Here is a 25,988-nt window from a genome sequence, read left to right as displayed (position 1 = left end):
AAAAAAAAGACGAGGTAGGAAATTCACAGTTAGGCATTAAAACCCCAGTGCCCAGCATGGCAACATTAAGGTGGCGTCCCGCCGCTGCCTGGCTGCTGGGGTCTGTAATCCTCGGCTGTGGGTTAAAGAGCCCAGATTTTATGGCTGTGGAGGTGTTGGGCTCACTACTGGCGTGCGGACGGCAGGTTCCCACAGTGGCCAATAGAGGTTGTGATGCATTTGGTAGCCAGATGGACATCCGTTCAATGGGAATGGGAATAGGGGCTGGGAGGAATGGCTTTAAATATGCCTTTAAAAGAATACTTGTCTCTCTTCCCATTTATCTCGCTCTAATGAATGGCCTCGTTTGTCTCAGTGGGAATGACCGATTTCCAGAAAAGCCCAGAATGGTTATGGAAAGTAGGAATTAAATGACTGCAGTAGATGTGTACAGATAATTGAGTTGTTGTGCAGAGTCAAACTTTAATAGGCCTAGATCACAGATAAACTCAGTCATTATTTCCCAGTACCATTTTAGACCAGTAACAGGGAGTGTTCTTGTACTTTGTCCCAGCATATGACTAGCCCAGGCAACTACAAGCTGGTGGAGTCAACTCCATCTATCTTCAACTGTTCTTAGTCCCATGGAGGGCAGGAGAGCAGGAACTGATATCTCCAAGGTACTTCTCTATGGTTTTACTTGAAAGCAACTGATCAGGAATCCACTTTAAGAGCAGATTACACTAACCAGAAGAAGGAACCTCCTCACAGAATCAAAGCTTCTACATATACTGTTAACACAACATGCTTCAGCCTGAATTTTTACCTTAATCCATAACATAGGTGAACTCCAAATCCTGATGCATACTAAGAGTTGGATTTCTCAATTCAGACATATGTGTGTATACATTTATTATGGCTGCTAGGGCCATGTTCTGACAGAAAACAGAGCAGTTTATTGCTCAGACCACACCAGCACAGAATATTCCTGGGGCATCCTCTGCTTTATGCTCTTTTCCATGGCAAGTTCCTCTGCTGCATGGCAAAAAACCTCAAAGCTATCACCTACATCTACAGAGGAAAAATATTTTTGCTTCTTTGACATGTACTAAAGTTAATCTTTGCTACCTAGGGGGGCTGAAGTCACCAAAAAGAGCCTTAGCTCCAGCAGCAACTTGCAACAGTGCTATGGTTTCAAGACTGTGAAACAGTTTTGATAATCTCACCCAAGAACTGCATAAGACTAATTTGACAAACATTTCTACACTGAAACATAAATTTAGTTGTAATGAGGCTTCATTCTGTCCCAGGACAATGTGGAAAATGTTGGAATTCCCCACCAGCACTTCCTTTCAGCAGACCAAAAGCAGGATTCTGGCTGTAAGCATTTCCATTCTGGCATCTCCTGCTAGGCAAAATCACCCCCACTGTCAGTCATAATATGCAAGGGAATACTTGGTGATCCTCTCCTGGTCTGGGAACTCCATAGGGCAGGATGAGGACCTCATGCCATCACAGATGTTCACAGAACACCCATGTCCCTCACCAGCCATGCACTCACAGCCCTACCAACATTTTATCCCCATGAGGTGCCATGCAAAGTGCTCACTTAGCACATCATAGAGGACTAAGAAGCTCCAAGAAATCACAGTTCTAATGAGACTTGTCCTACCAATAATGTCTCTTAAATCTCTGGGCACTCAAGTCAATCAGTCTAAACATACTCAAAGCCAATGCAGATACTTCCAACAAGTCTTTCCATCCAGAAGCAGCTCCAGTGCTCATCCTAATAGGCAGCTGAAAATTTCAACCTGCCTTGGATGCCAGGAAAGCTCCAAAGCTTGAGGTAGCCATGGTGCTTCTGCCCACACTACCTATGCCAAAATGCAGGGCCTCTAGCTAGAGAAGAGGGTTGGGGTGATGCCAGTAAGTACCATGAAGAACCATAGGATGCCAACACACCATCCAGCTGTCTATGCTCCCACCACTCACTCAAAGTAGAGCTTGAAGCTATACTCCAGTTCAAAAAAGGCTTACAGGAGGAGAACAAGGGCCACCCAGTGAAACCTCAGTACAGTAATGATAACAGAGATGAGTGTTACGTATAAACAGTCCAGCTGCAGAGTCTGTCCAGTGTACCACCAGAGCAATTTATCCTCTGGGAGACAAACTGGCAGAAAAGGATTTTAGTGAGCTTTACAGCTGAAATCTACCATTGGGTTGTTTAAAATATTCTACCCCAAATACCAAAAGTGACTTTGACCAAAAAGTTTGCTTTCTGAAATAACAGTTCCTTAATTTGGTTTGCACCTTAAAAATGAAGGCTAAAAACTGTTGAAAGAAATGAAAGACCCAAGACTTGCCCCTCTGTCTGCTGTTTTGGCATACCTTTTGGGTCTGGCTCTCAGTGCAGATTTTGCACCTCTCAGCATTTGCACTTTTTATACTTGGAGCGTCAGTTCCACCTACAGTGAAACACAGTTCACTCACAAATTCTATATGCAGATCTGAAATCACATGTAGACCACATCAATTTAGGCACAGTTAAATTTTCTTTTTGGTCATTTGATCATTCATTTTGCAACATGGGGATGAGAATTTATAGATAAACTCTCCGAAGTGTTCTAGGTACTTCTATCAATGAGTCTAGTTATGTTTAAATTAGTTTCATAGAATGTTTGGAGACATCTACAAATGAAAGAGGCTTACCACAACGTCACAAACAAATCATTTGCCAATTTCATGGACAAGATTCTTTAGATTCTCTGTCATAAATAGTCTGGAAAATTTCTACATTCTTTAAAAAAAAAAAAAAATCTATAATCCCTTACTTCTCACCCCCAAAATAGGCAGTCAGTACCACTTCTCTTCATACCTTTGCCTACTTTCTCTTTGTAGATGTCTGAGCAGCAGTGCCCACGAACTCTCTTCTGCCAGCACCTGGATGGGGCACACTATTTTCCACTAGGATAGTGAGCTCTTGCATAAGAAACAAGCACTTTAAAAAAGGAGGAAGCTTCTAAATAGATTGTAAAGTTTCCGGGTATTATTATTATTTAGGTATGTTCTTGGATTTACCTAAACACATCCTCTTTTTTTCATGCAGGAATTTTGTCCAGGTGGACTTTAAGGCTAATCTGATAGAATTACAGGATCATAGGATATCCTGAGTTGGAAGGAACCTAACTCCTGACCGCCCAACATCCAAATCTTATGTCTGAGAGCAGTGTCCAAACGCTCCTTGAACTCTGGCACTTGGGGCTGTAACCACAGCCCTGAGCAGCCTGTTCCATGCCCACTACTCCTCATACACCTTGCCCTCTGGACCCTTCCCCATTTTCACAGCCTTCCTATGGATGCTCTCTACTTGTCTGTAATGTGGCCTCTCTGACTGCTGGGTGTCCTGCATGTTCCTCCTGTCATCACACCACTTCATTCAGTGACAAACAGCTTGAACTTTCTTTTTAGAGGGAGGCAGAGAGAACTGAGAGCTTATCTTTTAGCCTGAAAAATAATACAGCCCACCTGTGGCCTGTCATACAGTGCAAGTACTCAAAATAAAAGCCATCCTTCCCAAAACAGCAGAATCACTGCACACAAACACAGGCAAAGTGCACATCTGCATGTGGCAGGCTATGAAATGCCAGAGAGAAAACAACAGCAGCACCATGAATACAAACAAAACCTGAAGATTATTTGTACTTGGGGATTTCCTCCCAAGCTCAAAAATCATTTCTGCAGCTGGATAGCAAAGCACTAGAGGGCACCAGCAGGATAGGGCCAGACCTGCTGCTGCAGCTAGCTGCCTAGCTGGTGGTTAAACACTTCCCTTTCTTCCCTCATCCTTTTTTTCTTTTTATTTCTTCTTTTTTTTTTTTTTTTTTTTTTTCAACAAGAGGTTTAACTCACTCCCCTAAGCCACACTCCTCTGCCCTGCAGTCACACGGGTCCTTCTGCTAAAGAGAAAAGTTGGGTGCAAAGCCCATAAATGGAGAGACTTTGCAGCACCCTGCCTTTCTGCACATAATCCAGATGCAGAGCATAAGGGGCATTTTCCTGTCTAGGAAGGAGACCCCAGCTTCTTCAGCAGGTGATGCCCATCTTTCTTGTGCCACAAGGCTGCTCCCACTCCCCCCAGCATCACCCATATTGCTTGCTCCCCTCTTTTCTCTGTTTAAATACCCACAGCACGGGGCTGTACTGGCAGAAGGAAGGCTGAGCTGCCCCCTCCTCGCAGGAAAGCTGCACTGGCAGCCAGCACCTGCCCCCACTCCCCAGCACCTCAAACATCCACCTTCAGGGACCGGCAGTAAGTTTATGCACTCGCTGCTGGGCCTTCGCTGAGCAGAGACTGCCAATTGTGCTGCACTGTACTTAATTATGTAGTAGTTTTATGAGGTGGACTGCAGCACACGGGGGACCAACGTGAGACTACCAGATTTATTGCACTTTAACTTTGAGCTGACAGTATAACAGGCTCTAAGAGGTAAGTACTCAGTGCTTTTATTCACTGATCTTTTGCCCTCTCCCTGCGTTTTCATACAAGGCTTTGGAGCCTGTCTGGGACTACAGGGAGAACCTGGAACATTGAATAGGAGCATTAAAAAGAGAGAGAGGAAGACAAACAGACAGCAGGAGAGACCCAAGGAGAGGCAGCTTAGAATCATAGAATTGCTCAGGTTGGAAAAGACCTTCAAGATCATCAAGTCCAACTGAAACCTAACCATACTACCCTAACTCTAACAGCCCTCTGCTAAACCATGTTCCTGAGCACCACATTCATTAGACCCCATGGCCTTTTCTTTTGTCATGAAATGGGCATCACCAACCATTACCACCAGAAGTAAAAACACTTGTGATGCCAGTGAAGGCATTGCTGCTGGGTTGCAAGCTGAACATCAGTGTTACAATAACAGCAACGTTCCTATTTCAGCGAAGTAGCAGTAGAAACTTCTGCGTTTCTGGAAACAACAAGTCATCATCCACTGAAAAGTGGCAGAAGGGGTCAATCCAACAGGAGCTCTTCACTCTCATTCTTTGATGAAATGGACAGGTCTTAGACACATGTGCTCACGGTCTTAGGGGGAAGAAATACTGCCTGGTTTTGGGACATGGTTGGCTATGTGCACTAGGAGGATGGAAAAACCATCACATGCTTTTTTTAAATTTTTTTTTATCTACACTTGTGCGGTATTTAAAACATTGCTTTGAATCTATACAGATTTTCAGTTATTGGACCTCTTGGATTTTTAAACCTCACTGACTCTCAGCCAGACTGCCTCCGTCTGCATTGAAAGGAGCCATTCTTCTTCTTCTTCTTTTTTTTTTTTCCTTCAGTGAAACTGGAGCCTTTCCCTTCCCGTAACTTTCAGCTGGCTGAGCCATTCCTAGATCTCTGCATTTTTCACTTTGCAGGCTGACCCCCAGGACTTCAGGAGCCTCATAAGAGAAGTTATGTGACACATTGGCTGCTGTGGAAAGCTGTACAGATGAAGGCTAAATGTTACGGATGGCAAAATGGCGAAATAATAAAATAAAGTGCAATCTACAGCCACAAGGAAGAAGTTGGGTGCAGATGTTCAGTTAGGAATATTATAAACTACAAAGCAGTGGGAAAACAGCACATACATTGCAAGGTTGTACAGTATAAAACAGCAAAGCACAAGTGCCATTTTCTCATTATGCTTTCTTTTTCTAGAAGGCTGATAGGAACAATGTTTAACTGTTTCAAACTGTCTTTCAAATACAATTGTTGAGAAATAATCACATTATTAGAAAATCATTTGATCAGTGTGAAACTGTAACTTTAAACGAGTTCAAACTGACAGATATAAATTGGGATATACACTTTATAGGGCATAGCACATTTCACTTGGAAAAGTAAATATATAACATTATTGAAACAGAGTTAAAATGAATAGACTGCTGTAAAGAGCTTAAAAAAGTCCCAGGACATGCTATCAAATACAAGATCGCATAATTTGTCAAATTTTTCATGAGTCGTAATGTTTAAGAAAGTTCAGTTAAAATTGCCAGGATTCCCTGTGATTTTCAGTACTGATTCATTGCAAAAATACTATCAAAAATGAGCTCTCAGTTCATAAGTTATCATAAATAAAGGATTCACAAAATTAGTTTTTCAGCCTGACACAGAGAATAGGTTTGACAACTGCAGAGCCCAAATGCAGAAACTTTTATTTTCCTGTGTAATTTTCAAAGAGCCCTTAAATGCTATTGCATCCAGAGGAAGGATAAATCTCTGTACTATACTGATGCAGTAGAGGATGGAAATGCTACTGGGGTGCTACAACTCACAACTTCAAACCACTTATTCAGTAAAACATCAGTATGCCGTACAATTAACTTCACTTCTAGAATTACCTGGGGAAGGATCTTCCCTGAACTGACCACAGGAGAAAAAAATGAGGAGCTTTTAAGACTACAGAGAATGGGTGCTAAATTACTACTGTGATACATATCCTGTGATGGGTTTGCGCCTGTATCTGTCTCTCACTGTGTGTTTTGTATTGTAGTTGTTAGCACAAAGGAAGCCTCACTCCTGTGGGACACCTGTCTGGTACAGAGATATAGATGTTAAACAGTAAATGTTAACTAAATGCCTTGACAGGTGATTATTCTATTTCCCAGCTCGGTTTTACACACAAAAAAAGCATATTTAATATTCTGCTATCCTGTTTGAAAACGTTTTTCTTTTTTTTTTTCCTTTCTACAGATGTGCTAATTGTTTTTTAGTGTTTTTTTTTTTTTTTTTGAAGGTAAATACAAACTTTATAAGGTTTATAAGAAGTTGGTAAACAAAATAACCTTAATTCTTTAGAGGATTGGGATTCCTATTTTATATAATTTTGCAGATCACAGTCAGAGACACAGAAAGGCCAAAAAAGGAGAGGAGAGGAGAGGAGAGGAGAGGAGAGGAGAGGAGAGGAGAGGAGAGGAGAGGAGAGGAGAGGAGAGGAGAGGAGAGGAGAGGAGAGGAGAGGAGAGGAGAGGAGAGACTGTAAAAAACATTTTAACCAAAGATCATTAATGGGGCCCTTAATTGACAGTATGTAAAGACATGAGAAAGAAGATCTAAATGGCAGGAAATTCTTCAAACTTCCATTCAGTGTCTTGATATGTGAAAAAGGTTGCGCTGCACCTTATGTTGGAGATTTCTGTCATTAAGGCACATTAACATTGCCCCAGCAAGGCGAGCTCGTGTTGTGTCAGCTCTGCATACCAGCCTGCATACGTAGGATTTCACACCGTCACAACAGGAAGATTTTACTTGTCCATCAATGGCTAGGAAATGCCAGATAAGCGGACAAAGGAAAATGGCATAGCAAGATTAGGCAACTTCTTTACGAAATGGGTTTCTCATACTAGAAAGATGAACAGGACTCCAAAGAGCACTCACCCTCTCCTGTCGCAGCCAAGCATCTTTCACTGACAGCAGGCATCCCACACAGACTGGGTGAGAAGGTTTCACCCGTACCCACCCACCTACCCAGGTCCCCTCCAGCAGCAGCTCCCAGTGGCCACCTGGCAGCTCTGTGACATTATCCTCTGTACCTGCCTGACTCATGTTGCTTCATATCTTCCACTTGTCCTGCTGCTCTCACTGGGACATTTGGGAGCTCTTTGGGTCTGCATCTCAGTGAGATCTTTCAGCACCAAAAAATGTAATGGGATGAATCATGCATGCACTGGATGTTTAAGGTATGTGTGTCTGTGTCTCCCTACTAATTTTTCAATCTGATTTCCAATTTCAACCAAGTCTGACAGAGGGGAAAATGATGCTGGGGCACAAAGTCCCCACAGGCTCTGCAAAAACAAGCATATAGAGGAAATTGGCAAGGCAATGGGGCAACCAGGCCTGCAACTCATAGACCTGCTTGATTCAATAACAACTCATGTCTGTGCATGACTGGTGGGCAATATGCACCCTCCTGCAGGCTCACAAATGAAATAGAGCCTGATGGCTCCTTTCCACCATTAGCACCAGCAGAGCAACACACAGAGAAATTCAGCCTCAATGTATATTTCCCTGATCTACACAGGGATCTGTGCTTTCAAGAAGAGCTGGAAGTGCATTAGAGCTGGAGCAGCAACACAGGAAATCAGGGTCACGCTGACATTTTTCATTCCCAGAGGCATCCTATGTTGTTCAGTGCTGGAAAACATGAAAACATCAGGTCCTGAAAAAGGGAAGGGGAATCAAGTGTGCCTGCTGTTAGAATTTGGAGGAAACCCGACATGAAACTCTCATGTACCCTTTCCTCCTGCTGCCCATATGTGGCTTGATTTCCAGTGCTGTGAGATTGGCCCATCAAGAGCCCAAGTTTTGATTGCTCCTCCCTAAATCCTGCTCTCTCTGCAGTACTACCAGGCTCCAGTGTTTTCCTGAAATATCAAGAACACCAGGTTTGATGGGCTTGGAAATGCAAACTGTTCCTCTGAAGAATCCAGAATCTGTCCTCAGGAACTTAGGAGACATCAACAGGAAGATGAATTAGATACTCAACAGACCAAATTCTTCAAACTGAGGGTACACAGCTCCATGCAAGCATTGTATGAGCACAAATGCTCTTGGTGACACCCTCTAGCTCTGCACACACACTCATACACCCAAATACACCCACACTGGAAACTGAACAAACATGTGGATTGACACTCTAATGTTCAGGGTCATGTCAAGTTAGGCTGTGCTGAGAGGTTCCTCTTTTCTCAGGGCTGTTCTAACAATCACCACTTTCTAGAATCTTGTTTCTACTGACATCAATCCATGCTCCTTGAGGAGATGTCTACTGTTTCTCTCCCAGGGAAACGTAAATCTTCACAAAGCAACCACTGGCAAGGTACTTCCACACATGCAAGCCAACTCAATCCTATATTTTTGAACAATGCCTATTTTTGAGAAGGAAGCAGCTATTACTTCAGACAGTCTTTCTGTAATGAAGCCTAGATCATGTGAGTATTTTCTTACATAGCTGTGGAGAAGCAATCATGCCTGAGCCATAAGACCATACCGTGTACTTGCTCTGTAAATACCCAGCTTCATATCTGTCTAGCTTATTGTATATGCAAACCAAGACATTTTTGCACAAAACCACAATGGGAAAGAGGTAACTATTTTCAAAATTGTATACATCTTTTTCTTCCTAAAAACTCACCAAAGAGTCTTCCTACCTCTGGGGCAATATTTCTGCGATTATGTGCAAAAACATGTACACATTATATGACTATAGGAATCACAACTGCAGTGTGCCAATGCCATAGGAAAAGCCTGTCTCTGTGTGTTCACCTTAAAATCTGAAATCTCCACGTCTTTCCTAAACAGGGGTCCATAATCACAGTCCTGGTTGCACAAATAAGACAAATATCTGAGATACAGAGATTCAAGCAGGTCTGACATTTCACCAAGCAGGAGGCAGCAGTGACCTACACACCCCAGCTGATGCATTTCACAAGAAACTGCAAGTCGCTTCAGCAAAATATGACTCCTTTGATACCTTCCTGTTTAATTTAATGCAGACTTTTAATATCCAAAGAGACCCACTGCTTTGAAATGAGGAAACTCGGTCAAAGACTTCGGCAGTCAGCCCACAGCTGGCAAGCACAGCTCAGGGGCCTAAAATACAACTGCTCACTAGACTTGTGTTTGGAGACAATGGAGCTTTCAAAATTAAGGCTTGTATATGCAGGCAAATTTATCAGCCTAATTATACTGGCATAATTAGGACGATAAATTTCCCTGTGTAGACAAGTCCTGAATCTCTCAAGCTCATAACTGGGCAGGTATTTCAGAGAGAGAGGGAAAAAGGGGGAAAAAGCCACTTCTGGAATATCCAAGTAATAAATTCTCTCTCTCTCTCTTTCATATTTTCCCCCAAGATTCTTTTTTTTCATCCAAATGAACAGTGTATTTCATTTCCAAACTGAGATCTGGAAGAACCATTGGTACATGTGTTTTTTAGACAAATTAGAAACAACAAATACAAATATGCCTTGAATCTGCACTGGTCAGTCTCTTGATCCAGAAAAACCCAAACACATTGGCAGAGCCCAGTAGGCAGACCACTCTCCATTCTACTTTGAAGGACACAATGAAGCAGGTTGCCCACTATTTAGAACGGTGCATCTAATGTGAGACTCTCAGACACTCCTATCTGTGCAAAAGCCTCAGAAGAAGCCTGCACTGTTCAGAATAGTGGTCCAGGCACGCCAGGAACGATGCTATTGTTAACGCTCTTCCTTTCCATGCCTCCCTTGCCAATCTTTCCACATAAGAGCATCACAAAACTCCCCTGTGAATCTGCCAATCCCACAGTATAGACCAAGTCTAATTTGGAAAAAGTGCAAGATATCTAACCAGTGCTCTCTGGTTTGTGTGTGCATAGGAAGTCTCATCCCAGGCACCTCATGCGCTTCACTCCACTTCACCATCTTGGAGCTGCCTAAAAACAGTAAGGGCCACATTGTCAGGAAAGAATCATGGCAAGAAAATTATACTGAACCTAGGACTAAACCCCTGCCTGATGGACAGCACTACTTGCTCACTCTCCTTGCATCCTATGGTGTGTGATCCCAGACCCGTTGCTGCTAATATTAAATAAGTGACCTACGCCGCACGAGAATTGTGCTATGCATTTGCAGTGCTGACTTCAGAATCTCATAACTTCCCTCAAAACCCTCAGTGAGCTCAGAAAATCCAGCATTCAGCTTCAGCCATTTTGTCATCCAATCTTTTTTCTTCCTCCCTATCTTCAGCTTTAATCTTCTTCCATGCTTCTCCATGTCATGGGACACAGACCTCTGCCTTAACAGTGGCAAAGATTCTCCTGATAACCAGGATTTAATTCCAGCTTCTCCCTTCCTTTTTTCACACTGATATCAGCACAGCACTGAGTAAGTAGAAGGAGAGTCAGGGTACCCATTGTGTTAAACACTGCATACATAACGGAAGAGAGAAAAGTCTTCTTGATCACACAGCCTAAACAAATAAGGCCAAAAGAAATGTTATTCCAATTTTACAGATGGAAAACCAGGACCAAAGATATTAAATGTCTGGCCCTAGGAAACGTGCAGCCAAGGCAGGAACTGACCCCCTGTTTCCTGAGAGCCAGCGATCAGTGTCTAATCACACATGATCAGTCTTCCTCTCTACCTCCCTGTAGGCACTAGGAATTCGTACTCAACATCTCCACATGTTTCTCTTGCACTGCATTGCACACAGCCATACACACCTAGATGGAACTCCTTAATAAATAATTCTACATAGATTCATGCAGTTCTCCTCTACTTGTCAACCTGTGCCTCCCTTACAGCACAGGAATTAGTCTTTCCTTCCTGTATTCCCAGTGTAATTATCAAACAAACTTTCCTTCTGGTGTAGTCTTCCAACATCATGGACACTTTAAATCTCACACATAAATCTCTTCAATTTCAGCAAGCCTCTCTTCTTGACAATGACATTTAATTGTGATCCTTTTTTCAATCAGAGTAAGTCCTCAGTTTCCCATCCCCATTTGCTGGAAGCAAGTTTCCACCTAGAGAGGAAGTCAGTCTTTGATTTCATAGATGACTATAAGAAGATTTAACATCCTCACGAGCATAACTATTTTGATCAGAACATTTTTGCTCCAATTCTTTTTCCAGCTGTCTCACTTTTGATACAAATCCCAAGATACAAAAATCCTTCAGAATTCACCCACAGAAACTCCAGTACAAAGGCAGGCCACTTGCCCTCTTGTGGCCTTAGGAAGGTCTTTCCCACTCTTCTCCAAGACCTTGGCTTCATGTAACACAAAGGAATAAAGGAGGGAGCTTCTGCATGTGTGGGTTTGCTTGCTTTAGATCCTCAAGGGAAATCTCCACTTTGTTATCTGTGGCCCCACAGCACTTCTAGACGGTCACTAAGACCAATGTATCTTAAAAGGCATTCAGCCTGACAGATAGAGGCTTTCATGAGAGCATCTCCCACCATCACTACTTCAGATTGGCATGAGTTCAATTTTACAGGCAGTGCTCATTTGAGTACAACTCTCCTCACTGTAGGCAACTGAAAGAAAACATCAGATTCTTGCTGATTAGATTTTTCTGGCTTCAAAGGAAAATCTGAGCTGTAAGATGTAATCTTGTGCAGCTTTGCTTTCAAAAACTTTCTGCTATTTGCCCTTTCAAATATCACCTCTCTGAAGATATGTGTATATGTAAAATGAGACGGCAGCATGAGCGCCACAGCCTTTAGTCTCCCTCTAGTACTCTCAAAGGATGTCAAAAGCTCTGAGGGTTCTCCTTAAAAGGCAATAAATGAGATTTTGGTGTAAAAAGACAAGGTATGAAGTCCAAACAAGTGGGACCCAAGCATGAAATTATTATTTTTTTAACAAAGATCATTAGTGCCCCATGCCCCATCCTTCCTACCAAAAGCTAAGTAGCTTTATTTCAGCAGCACTGGCTGCATGACACAGAGCAAACACCGTGAAGCCAACTTCATTTCTGAGGACTTCACTCCAAACCCACTGTACAAGGATGACACTGTCTTTTGAGATCCAGGTTACTTAGCGCCAGTTTGCAGGTGGCACACCCATCTAGGAGCAAGATGATTAAATGCAGCCTATGTTTCAACACTGTGCTCAATACAGTCCACTCTCAGTCTAGCCTGTTTGGATTTGAGCTGGCATGCCTGGAGACTCAGACTCTTACAAGCCTTTCCATAATACCATCAGCAACCCTGTCAGTGCCTGTGGCTGTTGTGCTGGGATGGAGAAAATAAATTTCCACATCCTACAAAAATGCTTGGATGTTAAGGCCAGAGGAACTAGCTAAAATCTTTCTGTCTGACATCTTTAACAACGTAGACTGTAAGATTATGCTAAGCAGTTCATACATCAAGTTCAATAGCTGTGGTTGAACAACAACCACAATAAATACGCAATCATGGAAAATCTACCACAATTCTTAGTAAGTTGTTCCAATGGTTAATTATTCTCACAGTTAAAAATGCACACCTGTGTATCAGTTTGAAGCTGCTTAGCTTCAGCTCCTGGCCAACACATTCTGTTACATCTATGTCTATTGAACTATGTAATACCTCATTCTCCATTATTGATCCTCTTTAGGTAGCTTTAGCCTGTGACAAGTGATTTGTTTGAAGGCTAAATAAGTAGAACTTCCCTGACATTTGTTGCTATCTTGAGGGTTTTCTGTTTCTTTTCACCCTTTCAGTTGCTTTCCTCCAAGCATCTAGTGCTTTGATATCCCTCATGAAACCAATTGTGGAGTTTGTTGAGCTGTAAGAGATTCTCTCAGCATTCACAGAGCTAAACTACTTTCTTGGGTTTTGTTCTGAAAATCTCCACATGCTCCCATGAAGTCTTTCCAGAGTGCTCTGTGTTCTCTGTAAGCCTACAAGTTACAAAAGCATTTCCAAATCACTAAGTCCAAAATCATGCTGAGTGACACTGAGATGAAGCAACAAGACCAAAAGTCCCCACATAAAAATTTAGAAGGAAACAGTTTCACTGCAGGATCAGTGAGCAGAATGATCTTCCAGCTGCTTCTATTTCTTTAGGTAGGTGAAAGCATTCACAGCTCATTTGAGCCAGTTGTTGCCAACAGACTGGAGCTTTGCTATTGTTTCAGAGCTTTGGTCCAGTTCTTTCTATCTGCCACTCAAAAGGCTGGAGGAAATGCAACCTATTGCAGACCAGCTTTCCTTTTCAATCAGAAGTGTTCAGCTTCACATACACATACCTTGCTTGCATCTCAAATATTGGCCAGACAAGCAGGCTGGATGGCAGTTCTGCCAGTCCCTAGCAATAGGGGCTAGATTGGTAGCTGCCTTGTAATAGCACCTTACTGAAGAACCAGCACCTTTCAAAGCACATGCATCTCAAACCTATGCTTTTCAATGGAAGAAAACAACGCTGTCTTAAGTCACTTTGGAACAGAGCCTCATTGACTTTAAATTAGCAGTATATGATATCCTTCTGCTTTGCATATGATCATCGCAATGAAGAGCTTAAGAGAGTTTACTTCTTTTTTCCTACCAAATCTTCCTACTTTACAACAGCATTTCACCAAACTCAGTCACTTACTGGAAGGCCCTTCGTAGCTTAAAATAGCACAGCTGACACATTTGCCTATGAATTCTTTTAACTGGAGGAGCTCCTCTGGTCTGCCTGCATGGGGCATTTTTGCTTAAGGAAAGGAGGTAGAAGAACTCCACCACTCCCAAGCCACTCTTTCCCCATACAGGGAGCCGCTGCTCTCTGAGTATTAATAAAGCATGTGTTGAAAGGGAGGCTCAGCCTGAGGCATGCTCAGTAGAACACTTGTCGCTTGACCCACCTCCTCAACCCAACGATTAATTAGGCCTAACCCCTCCCTGTCAAATTGCCTCTCAGGCATGTTGCTCAGCCTTCTCCCTCTTGCCTCAGGAAGATTCACTCACTAGCTTTTTATTTCAATATTCATGTTTTCCAGCTTGTAAGGTCCTCCACTGGTTTTTCCTCGGCTGCCCAAGGTCTGCATTCCTGTAAAGGGACTTTGAGGAGGAATGATGTCTGGAGGGAGAATGAGCACAACTAGGACTGGATGGGGACCTTCCCATCCCCATTCTCTCAGTCTTTCCCACGTGAGCTGAGAAACAACCTAACTTCTTCTCATCTTCAGAAAGAAGCTCTCTCACTGCTGAGTGCTGGTTTAAGAGGTCTGGAGGTTCTAGTGTATCAGCAGACCTTGCATTCAGCAGTTCTCCAGCATAGGGATGCAGTTTACATCTGGAGACTGGGCAGTGGTGTTTGTTTCCAGAAATAGACCTCTGCGCTCACAGCCTTGCCTGGGAAAGAGCTGAGAACTAAAGCTTTCCCCTTCCTACCATCTAGCTGTCATGGATCAGTACTTAGCATGTTATCTGCTACCACATCTTCTCTTACATGCCTTGTTCGTTTTGTGCATCATCGATGGAGCTCAGCTGCCTCACTTAATGTTCACTCACAGCAACTCCTTGGTGAAGTGTTAGCTTGTGCTCCTGTCTCAGTTTCCTGTTCATTTATGCCATCTGGATAGACTGGGAGCTCTTTGGGGTCAGTGACTGCCTTTTGCTATACACATACAGAAATATGCCCAGTGGAGCCTTAATTAAGGTCTCTAGACGATGCTATAATACAAAAAATAAATATTAATTAGTTGGATCAGCAGATCCACATACCAGACATATTGCAAGACACTCCCCCGCTTTACTTACACATGCTGATATGTGAACGTGCCTGCAATGGTTAATACCACTGTATATTTGGCTTGTCTGCACACTGTATGTTTTTCCTGTATTATCCTTTCCTTTTCATAATCAGATGTCACTTAATATCCTGACTAAGAACATTCTGTAATACAGTAGCACGAGTTTGGACAGAATTGTGAAATTATCTTTGAGTTGTAACACAGATGGAAAGATCAGATGACAAGACTCTTTTCCATTTCCCTAGCCTTCTGCCGTGGTTACCTGTGTTCTAAAATCCTAAGCCATGTACAGGCTCATTCTTTGTGTTGGCGATGAACTAAGTCATACTCACAGCTATCTGATTTTTGTACGTGGATTGCACATTCCAAAGAAAATCCATAATGGAAAACATAATTGCAGTAACAAGCACCCTACAGGGATGCAAAATTCCTCAAGAGAATTGTTACGGGTTAATAGGGCTCTTCTTTACATGGTTCTTTAGAGCCATTCCTATTCATATCAACTGAGCACTAGAGGAAAAGTAATAAAATTACCAGCAAAAGCCCAGGTTCTGCCTATTCAGTATTCCACACTAACTTCCAAAGACAGAGCTCTGATTGTATGGCTGAGCTAAACAGGATGGCTGTTTTTAACACCGTTCCAGCTTATGGTAACCATTAACTACAACCTGACTTCCCATTACAACATACCTCTGTGAACACCTATTAGCAGCTAATTGAATCATCTAAAAATGGTCATAATTCAAACCTATGTTTGTATTTTTGTAATGTTTCTTATGGTTTTTACTATAGTACAGGAGGAGATGCAAATCAAAGTTGTGTTTAAGAGCTCATGCTAGAATGGCAGTTTAAGTGGAAATCTAATGGAGTGACAAAGGGGAATAAAGCAGTATTGTATTTTTGATGTTACCCATGAGACATGATAGGAGAAACTAATAACAAGCTAATAAGACTGCCTATCTCTAAACATTTTCCAGCTGTGAGCCGCTGAAGAGCCAAAAGACCTCTCTAAGTCAACACCAACAAATACATACACTCACGTCGTAATTTTCTGCAATCGCTATTCGTAATTTCAAAGTATAATTTCAAGGCTATATAGAATTTTTCATTCTACTTTGAATTAAAAAAAAATACAAGTATTTCCTCTCAGTGGCATCAAGGATTGTTTTTCATCCCGTTCTGTCCTGACGGTTTCAATGTGATTGAATTCAGTTTTATTGAAACTAAGCATGTTTTTATTATATTACGAGAGGCAAAGTTTGTGCTGTTTGTGCAGCATTACTGACACATTTGCACGTATTTGTTGCCAAGGCTTTAAATTTAATTTACAGTCTGATGCTGTAAATATTTTTCATTAAATCTATGGGAAAGTTGTTAGCTGTTATTTTGGGTACTTCAAATTAGCATAAATTAGCTTAAATAATAAATTAGCTTAAGCAATAAGTAGTTTAAACAAGCTACTCGAATTGAAAGAATACACTTCACTGATTGCAAGGGAACTGTCAAGAAGAGATAACAAAGATAACACACCTCAGGTGGAGTGCCTCTCCAGAAAAAGGTCCTCTGCTGAGTCACAGCAACGTGATGTTTGCAGGCCACTGCAATGCAAAGCAAGGAGCAATTACATAAAGCTTATACAAACTGATGTTTGTGTTAAATAAATACAAACAGGAGAAAAAGAAAAGAAAGCTTAGGCAAAGCTTCTTCAGCTTCCTTCTACTGTGAACTACCCAACTGTCACGAGGTCTGTCTAAAGTAGGTATCTACTTCCACAAGAAGGTGTGAATTTAGGCAGTTTGTTAAGTAACAGTGATCATGATCATCCACAAAGCACTTGAAAGGATTAAATAATCCTTTGAAGGATTAATCTGCCTCTGATTGAACAGATTGACTAAGAGAAAAAAAACTCTTTTTCAAAATTCATACTGCTTTCTAGAGCACAGTGTAGGAGCACTGAGTAGTTTAACAGGTTGTCTAATTTGAACTTTAATAAAAGGCCAGCAAAGAATTTTTAAATTCATGGGGAAAAAATGCATTGTTACTTCAGCTGTGTCATTGCTTACAATTTGGAAGCACCTGTTGTATTTCTACTTGCATTGTTATTTTTTATCAAGACAAATGTGATACTTTCAGTAGAAAGTGGTTATAAACCTCCCATCTAGCATTGTCTGGTTATTTTTAATTCATATTTTCAATATATATTTCAATATATTTCCACAGTATCCAGACCAGAAAAGGGCTCTTCAGATTTCCAGGCTTGGGTTGCAATGTCTGGTCACAAAGGCCATTAGATGTGACCCACAAGAGGCAGTGGCTCTGCTGGCTTGCAAATCACATCCATCGCACTGCCCAGGCCTTTCAAATGTATTAGGGAGGTCAGATTCTTATGTCTGGAATCAGCATTCAACATGGACTGCTGCCTGATTTGAAAAACCACCAATTCTCAGCTGATACCCTATCACTCTCTACAACTACTTGAAAGGAGGTTGTAGTGGGGTGGGTGTTGGCTTCTTGTCCTGCATAACTAGTGATAGGACAAGAAGGAATGGCCCCTCTCACCAGGGGAGATTCAGGTTGGATGTTAGGAAAAATCTCTTCTCCAAAAGAGTGATCAGGCACTGGAATGGGCTGCCAAAGGGGGTGGTGAAGTCACAGTCCCTAGAGGTGTTCAAGAAACATTTAGATGTTGTATTGAAGGACATGGATTAGTGCGGAAATATTGGTGGTCGGTGGACAGTTGGACTGGGTGATCTTAGAGGTTTTTTTCAACCCTGATTCTATGATACCAAAGAAGTTTAAATCACCTATTGCTGATGAGACTGTATCACAGTGAAATAGCACAAAGCATTTTGACAGGTGAGCTGTGTCCCCAGTAAACATAAAATAAGAAGGATGTGTTTTACATAGGCGATGGGAATTCTTCCCCATAGATACACATGTGCATCCCCATTGGTTTTCTTGGAAACCACAGACACACTCCTGAACAAACAAATAACCACCACATCCCTTCTCCCAGGCTGAAAGTTTGTCCTAGCTTTCTCCTATAACCTTAGTAGTGTGCCAGAAATTAGCAATGAAACCCTTAACCAGGCATTCCAAACAACAATATTTTTAATGTCTAGCACCCAGATCTCTGATTCAATCTTCACTTCAAATGCTGCATTTGCTAAAACCTTCAGAAATTTCTGGAAAGAGTTGCATAGGGAAGGTAATGACTGAGCATATATGGCAATTGCTCTATGGTTTTCAGATGGGCAAACATATGTGTGCATATCTCCTGTGTTTTGGAAAATTCCTGCTGTCCTTCTTATCAAAGCTTCAAGGGGATCTTCCTGTGCTCAAGCTGTGGGGACCTTACCTGGTTGAAAATCAGCAGCCCTCGTGCAGTTGTCTGTCCGGGAAGCGTCTGCACTCCAAAGACACGATAAAAAGCTGAGCTAACAGGGGCACAGCAGCAGCCTGGAGGGATACATCAAGGAGTGAGTGACCTGCTTGCCCTCTGAAAACTCCTGGCATTGAGAAGAATATCCTCATCTCATTAGCTGTAATGAGCTATTCATATTTTTCATTTCAGCATGGATCGTAAAAATACAGTGACTGGAAAATCCAGGCTGGCTAGTAGGTCCTGTGCTGGTCACACTTCACTCAGTCCTCATCAAGTGGAAGAAAGGAAATTAAACTTTTTTTTTTTTTTTTTTTAAATCCTCAACCTACTAAGCCTGTTGGTCATGACTCCCATTTGGGGAAAGCTATGCTTTCTCCTCTTCCTTCTCCGTAGATCACACACACACACACACGCCATGAAAACATCACCCTAATGACTGCTGACAAAACAGTGCCTGAAGGAATGTGTTGAATACAAGCATCCAAATAATAGAGCCAACAAAACATGTCAATATCTTAAATTCCAAACATAGGCTAATATCAAAAATTGTCCCAAAAAGCTGCACGTTTTTCCTAGATGTCCTGTTCAGCCTTCAGTAATTTGACTTAAAATGGCCAAAAATTAAATAAAAAGACCGTACTTGAAAGCAACCATTACTTCTCGATCTTTCAATTCTGGGTCTTCATTCATAGTTCTTCTGTTTACTTGTAATTTTTTCTCCCTCTTTCAGATGCTATCTTTAGTTATTTCTTTACCTCTTCTTTTCCATATTTGCTTGGCTTCCCTCTCATTTTCTATGGAGCCTGAGTCAGGCTTCCCTATGGAGCTCATTCGCAGTCAAAAGTTTCTCAGTCAGAGAAACCTTCCACATCATCATATTTGTCAGTGCAGTTTCCATAGCTTTCATTACACCCTTGGGCTAAGGACCACGTGAGCCCTGGGCCTGGGGAAAGGAAGTTCACTCTTCCTGCTGTCTGTGGCAGCTGTCTTTAAGCATCCCAGATGGATTTCTTGAACACAGAATGGAAGAATTCCAGTTTGGGTTCAGTCCATAAGCAAATTTGTTTCATTCTCAGTTGTGCCATGCTCTTTGAAATTTCCATTGTTTGCTTCTGGGTTCATTACTAAGGTTCCAGTTAATATTTTTTAGAGATATGCTCCTTACTAGGAAGCAGCAGCTATTGGGGATGTATTCCATGCTCAACCCTGCCTCTCTGAGATACACCATTGATCTGAGGTAAGTAGAAGTCTTACCTGCTGATGTAGAAGGAGAGCGAGGAAACACATCTGTGTGTAGCTGCCCTTCATACCTTGAAAAGATGCAAAATATTTGAGATCACTAGTGCTTGTTCCATAATATTTACTGTCTGGTCACATTTGTCTCTTGGTTCTTTCCGTCACCACTGATGATACAACACAAACATTTACCCAGCATCTTACTTGGCTGTAGTTTGTCCTACTCTATTTATCTGGGTCTTTTTTTAAAATTTAATTTAATTCACATTATCAGCCCCTCCAGAAACACTGAGTTTGCTAAGTGAGAAAATATCCACCAGCCCATGAAAAGCCATGGCCACGCAGCATTACGTGTGCTGAGAAATGTCCTGGTGCCAGTCCCAGCAGGGATTTGCATGCAGGTGCACATTAAACATTGCTTTGGTCCTTTTCACCATAAAGCACTAAATCTCAGGATCCCTTAATGCTCCCACCCAGGCTCACAGCAGGCATGTCTGGAGAGACATGCATTTAAGCATCTCTCAGTGCTGCTGAGGCACTTAGTTAAACGTTCCCCTTTTGGGCCTCACTTTTGCTACTATGCACATTAGTGCTCAAGGCTATGCAGCTGCACTCCAGTTCATGCAGGATCGAGTTCCCCTGCCCTCTTTCTCCTGGCTTAGCACTTTTTCCTCTTTTTTTTTTCTTTTTTTTTTTTTTTCTGCCCTGTACTCACGCATGCAACACTTCAGAGAGCAGCATGCCATTACGCTCAAAGAGAACATGCATGAGCGCTTCATAGCCCTCCACGCAGTCTTTTTACCAACTATTCCCTTCAAAGACGTTGATCCAAAATCTGACTGAAGCCAGCAAAAGTCTTCCCGTTGGCCTTGGACCAGACCCAGAGCAAGGGACACAATTAGATGTGAACAGAGGCACAAATGAAAGGCAGCTTGCCTCCCACAAGGAGAAAACTCTATCTGAGGGCCAAACAGGCAATCCTTTTTGAGATGCATCTCTTTGCAGTGGACACCCTTCCAAGCCTGTGTTCTGTGTGACTTCCACTCGAGCAGCTTGCCAGGCACTCAGCGGTGGCTTTGGACCGTGAGGTGAAGACAGGGTGTGGGCACTGCCTCACTGTTTTAATCTGCCAGATTTGACTGTTTAATATATATTTTATTGTATCGTTTATTGTTTTTATAAGTCTTACTGTTACAAATATATTTAAATGGCAGCAGAAAATATGTCAACTGAACATGGTTGGGAGGGTCAAAAAGAAACCCAAATAAAAGCCCATATCTGATTTGGTGGAGAGGCAGATGTCTATTTTTCTTCTCGTTCTCTTTTTACTCCTGCATGCACCAGTAAGACAAGAAGGAGATGTCTCAGACCAATTGCCTCCAGCTCTCAGTGAATGGACGACTTAAGAGTCTTCAAAACCCAACACTTCCTACTGCCTGCTACTCAGTGACTTGCAAACACATACTATGGTAGCACCACCCAACATGAAATAAAGTCCACAGTCAATGCAAATCATCCCTCGCTCTCCATTTTTCATACTGTTCTGTCTTGAAAATAACCTCATTTTAATGACTTATCTATCTAATTTAGATCTCAGTTCTTTCTACTCACATTAACATTGGTTTCAATGAATACAAATGTCTTATCTCAGCCAAAAGAAAATCCAGCAGATCCTTTTATCTGAGTTGTAAGATGATATGTTTGGACGAAGCGTCTAGCAGGGTCCTGCCAGAGCTCTGGTTTGTTTAAAATTTTCAGCAGTTATCTAGAAGCAGAAGTAGAAAAAAACATTAATTATATTCACAGTTGACATGAAGACTGGGGGAGGAAGGGGCAAACAAGAAGTTTATAGTGAGAACATAAATCAATTTACAACGATTTGAGAATTAGACAAGCATTACTCAAATTATGCAAATTCATAATATGTTAGAATGCAGTCTGGTTTCTTATCACATCTGGATAAACTGATGATATCATGGATGACACTATGTGCAGAAGGACCATGATAATAGCTTGCACCCACAATATGGATTACCCATTCTTTATGCTGTATTTAAATGGTGTAGAAATCCATAGAGACATAAAGATCTCAGCAGAAGAAAAATACTGAACTGGAAAGCAAGAAAGGTGACAGAAAGACTCAAACAACTACTGCACATCTAGTTTGACCCTGTAGCCCTGTAAGAAGAATGAAGTTCAACTATTTAATTATCACAAATCCTGATCACAGTTCCATGTTGCTTTATTGCGTTTTAAGAACCATATGTAAATTATAATTTATTGCAAACCAGGTTAATTTACTTGTGAAATGACATAATGTGCAAAAGAAGAGAGAGAACTAGAAAAAAAGTAGTTGTTATGCAAGAAAAAATAGCTCAGAAGCATTAGTCCACAGCCATTCATGGAGATTTCTGTCTGGTCTGCATGGGTGCAAGACACAGGATCAAGCCTCCCCGCAGGAAAAGCCTTCTTCTGTTCAGTGAATTATTGCAAGAGCCCAGAGACCTGCAGCTGTCATGAGTCACTGCCCAGCTGCAGTAAACCTAGCACATCACTGAGGTGTGTGCACAGAAAATGGACCCTGTCCCTTAGAGTAATAGAATGATAAAGGTTGGAAAAGACCTCTAAGACCATCTAGTCCAACTGTCCATCTACCACCAGTATTGCCCACTAAATCATGTTCCTCAGAGTACCTCATCTGCACATTTCTTGAACACCTCCTGGGATGGTGACTTCACTACCTCTCTGGGCAGCCCATTCCAGTGCCTTACCACTCTTTAGGAGAATTTTTTCCTAATATCCAACATGAATCTTCCCTGGCACAATATGAGGCCATTCCCTCTTGTCCTATCACTAGTTACCCAGGATAAGAGGCCAACACCCACCCCACTACAACCTCCTTTCAGGCAGTTGTAGAAGGCAATAAGATCTCCCCTGAGCCTCATCTTCTCCACTTGAAACAGTCCCACTCAGCTTGAAGGCCAAACAGATATCAAATGAATGTCTGAACCATAAATTGCACACAAAGCCTCCTTCTTACTCTGGCTACAGCCTACTACTAGTCTCTTACTTCTCATTACCAGCTCATAGCTTGTTTCTCATATTCAGCCTGGCATTCTGGTCCTCCAGTTCAGGCAATGTTTGGTTAAGAGTGAGATACCACAATGACAATACCACTGTAGCATCTATCCTAAGTTCACTCCCCTTGTCTCTTCTTACCAGTTCACACAGGCTCCCTGTCCCAGCGCAACTCCTGTGCTCACCTTGGTCTTGCTCCTTTGGCTCCCTGTGTCATCAATACCAAAGAAGTGACAATGCCTCTTTGAAATTGTGCTCAGATACTTGCCCCAGGCATTCACTTCTTTCTGAACCAAGCTGGAAACAAATACACCTGTGAATACTACAGTCTTCCTTACCTTCAGGCCTCCAAAATACTCTGTTCCATAATAAAATAGCAATGCAATTCTGACTAGATGACATCAGTATTTAAAAATACTCAAGACCAAAGTGCGCAGCCATGGAAGTTAAGGCATGAACATTTTGAACAGAAGTCTTGAGCTTAGTTTCATCAGATTCAGGTATTTTTAACAACCTGTCTCAGGTGCTTCAGCAGGCATGGCACAGTCAAGCCTTTGACTTGGTATCATGAGCAAAGCACCCCAGCTCTGCTCTTGCCTATAGGAAAACCACTAGGAATGAGACAGAACAATGGATCACTCACTCCAGTTATGGTTTTCCTTTCTCACTGTTACAAGTATTTGTTGTCAGTTACAAGTATCTTAGGCTGGCAAAGGCCAACTCCACACATACCCCATTAAGGAGTTCCCAAGACCCAACATGGTAGAATTTGACCTCAGTGTCCGACCTCTCTCTACTTCAAGGTAGCATGTCATGAAAGCCCAGGATTTCAACTGACGTATCTGCACATATCACTGAATAGCTAGAATGTTCCATGCTGAATTTCAGTATTGCACATGCACACCCCATGCCAGATTACTGTCAGGCTATATCTTTGTCAGTAAACTTGGCCATTGTTGCCATATGTTCATATATTCAGGCCAGCTGGTAAAACACAGTCTACCAGCCTCTTAAGCAGGGTAGCAGCAAGCAAGCTGCCTACTGAGTATGGTCCCTGGCATGCTCCAGTTGCCAAATCAGGCCCCAGAATTGTTCAGAGCAAGTGGCAGCCGCAAAGGACCATGCTCACATCAGAGAACAAGCTAGCAGTTTACTAGCAAAGACAATTTTGTTCCCAGGCCAAGAAAGGCTATCAGGCATGCTTAGATTTACTATGTAGTATAGCCTCAGTCTCAGCATCTGTCTTTTTCCAATGTGACTGATGATACAACAGTGTCCCAGAATGGAGAAGCAGCAAAGCTAAAAAGAGTTCAGATTGCATCCTTTGTATTGGAAGGCAAAAAGGTACATTCTCAGTATTCATACCCACTTGATCTTCTTAGAGCATGCTGAGCCAGATAAGTATATTTGCCTTTATCCAATCTGCTTGTGATAGGTAGGAAAATATACCTGAATGCATTCTTCAGCACAATGTCTTTGGTCTTAAAGTTACTTCTGAGGCTTGCTAAAATTCTTCAGGAGTGCTTCACCCACAAGTACTTCTCAGTATAAACACACAGTTTTTAATAACATACTTTGGTGAATGACATTCAGAATTTGCTTCCTAACCCATAGCCAAGTTTAGAAGGAAACCACTGCTGAATGTAGCTTTCAATAAACATTTTAAGGGTGCAGATCTTCCCTCTGAGGCCTGTGGAGTTACACATGGAACAACAAATACGGCAGACAAAATGGCTGCTCTGATCTTCCTTACTTCATTGCAAATTAGGAGTGATTCTTTCAACACTGGATTGTCTACCAGCAAAGATCTTGCACAAGAAGCTCATAATTGTATCTGACTTTACAGTCATTCTGAATCTAATATCAGCTCGCACTGTGCCATCCACAGAGTGCAACCTCTAGTCTTACCTACATCTCAACCTTAGTGTGTTGCACCAGAGAAGTCAAACAGTTTAAATTGCAGAGCTTGACTGAACCAATCCATTTTGACTGCAGTTCTTAAGTATATCTTCTGGAAAACTGAGAGGGACGTCCCCAAAGTAGGTAGTAAACTGCAGTTGAAAACAGCAACAGATGCAGCTCTTTGCAGAGAATACTAGTTGCAAAACACAGAGCAATAGCTTTAGAACAGATGCTAAACTAAGGAATAAAATGCATATCCTTTGTGTCAAAATCAAGCATTAAAAGACAAAGAGATGCATTCCCTCTAGCTCTATACTCAGAGGGAACAACAGCAAAAAAAGAGTGTATAGTTACTGGCCACCTCCAAATGCAGTCTTATTCTCAGCACCTGATTGTCACAATGAGAATGGAAAAGAAGACAAGATTTAAGTCAGGGAACAACTTCAGCTGGAATAGAGCTCTGGGAACATTTAGGGCATGTCCACACTCAAGACAGAGGCACGTCTTTCACCTTTGTACTGCCTGTGGGAGGCCACGAATAGATGAAGAGGGAGAAAAGGGAAGATGGAGAGGACTCCTGGCCACTGAAATCCTCCAACACAGATGTACATCTGCAGTGCTGGAAGACAACTTGGTATGTGAAACAGAGTCATACTCATCCATTTTTCAGATTAACATGACCTCAGTGAAATCATAGCCCAGATTGGGTTTGTCTGTTTGCTGCTGGCCTCCTTGCTGTGGGCCAAGCACTGCATTATTAATTTGGACATAGAATGAGACTTTTCAAAGTTCTTAAGGAGCTCATGTCATGGATGAAAATAGCACTTATGCCCTTAGCCTTTCTCAGAGTTTTGTTTGACATCACCAAAAAGATCTGAGTCCTCAGGGTCATAGATTTGTGCCCCATCTCTTGGGAACTTAACTGAAGAAAAAAGTCACCCAAAGCCTTAACATACCGCCAAAATTAGACAACTCTTTACAAATAAGTGTGTATTTTTATTTTAGATCAATCTCACAAGAGAGGGAGGTAGTAGAAAATGAGGGGCATTGGAGCACAAGACATACAGTTTATCTAAGCAGAGGTCACAGCTCCCTGAGGGTGGACCTTCCAAAATCTTTGGCATCACACTCCTGGCTCCAGCCTCAAAATGATAAAATCATA

At 42.0% G+C, this 25,988-nt stretch overlaps 1 long non-coding RNA gene across 2 annotated transcripts in view; it reads right to left on the bottom strand.

Moving 5' to 3' along the window:
* Positions 1 to 5,040: 5,040 nt before the first annotated feature.
* Positions 5,041 to 25,988, bottom strand: part of LOC125691197 (uncharacterized) — a 32,411-nt gene continuing 11,463 nt past the window's right edge. For both annotated transcript variants that reach the window (XR_007376039.1, XR_007376038.1), the window contains exons 2-6: positions 21,458 to 21,611; positions 19,865 to 19,920; positions 18,584 to 18,684; positions 16,756 to 16,823; positions 5,041 to 5,460 (exon numbers count right to left, since the gene is read on the bottom strand). This is a non-coding gene — a long non-coding RNA (uncharacterized LOC125691197). The remainder of the gene's footprint in view (positions 5,461 to 16,755; positions 16,824 to 18,583; positions 18,685 to 19,864; positions 19,921 to 21,457; positions 21,612 to 25,988) is intronic.

The sequence above is a fragment of the Lagopus muta genome, chromosome 3 (assembly GCF_023343835.1).
Source record: "Lagopus muta isolate bLagMut1 chromosome 3, bLagMut1 primary, whole genome shotgun sequence".
In the NCBI taxonomy this organism is placed as follows: Eukaryota; Metazoa; Chordata; class Aves; order Galliformes; family Phasianidae; genus Lagopus; species Lagopus muta.
Note: the sequence above shows the minus strand (reverse complement) of the source record. Positions and strands in the feature narration are given on the sequence as shown.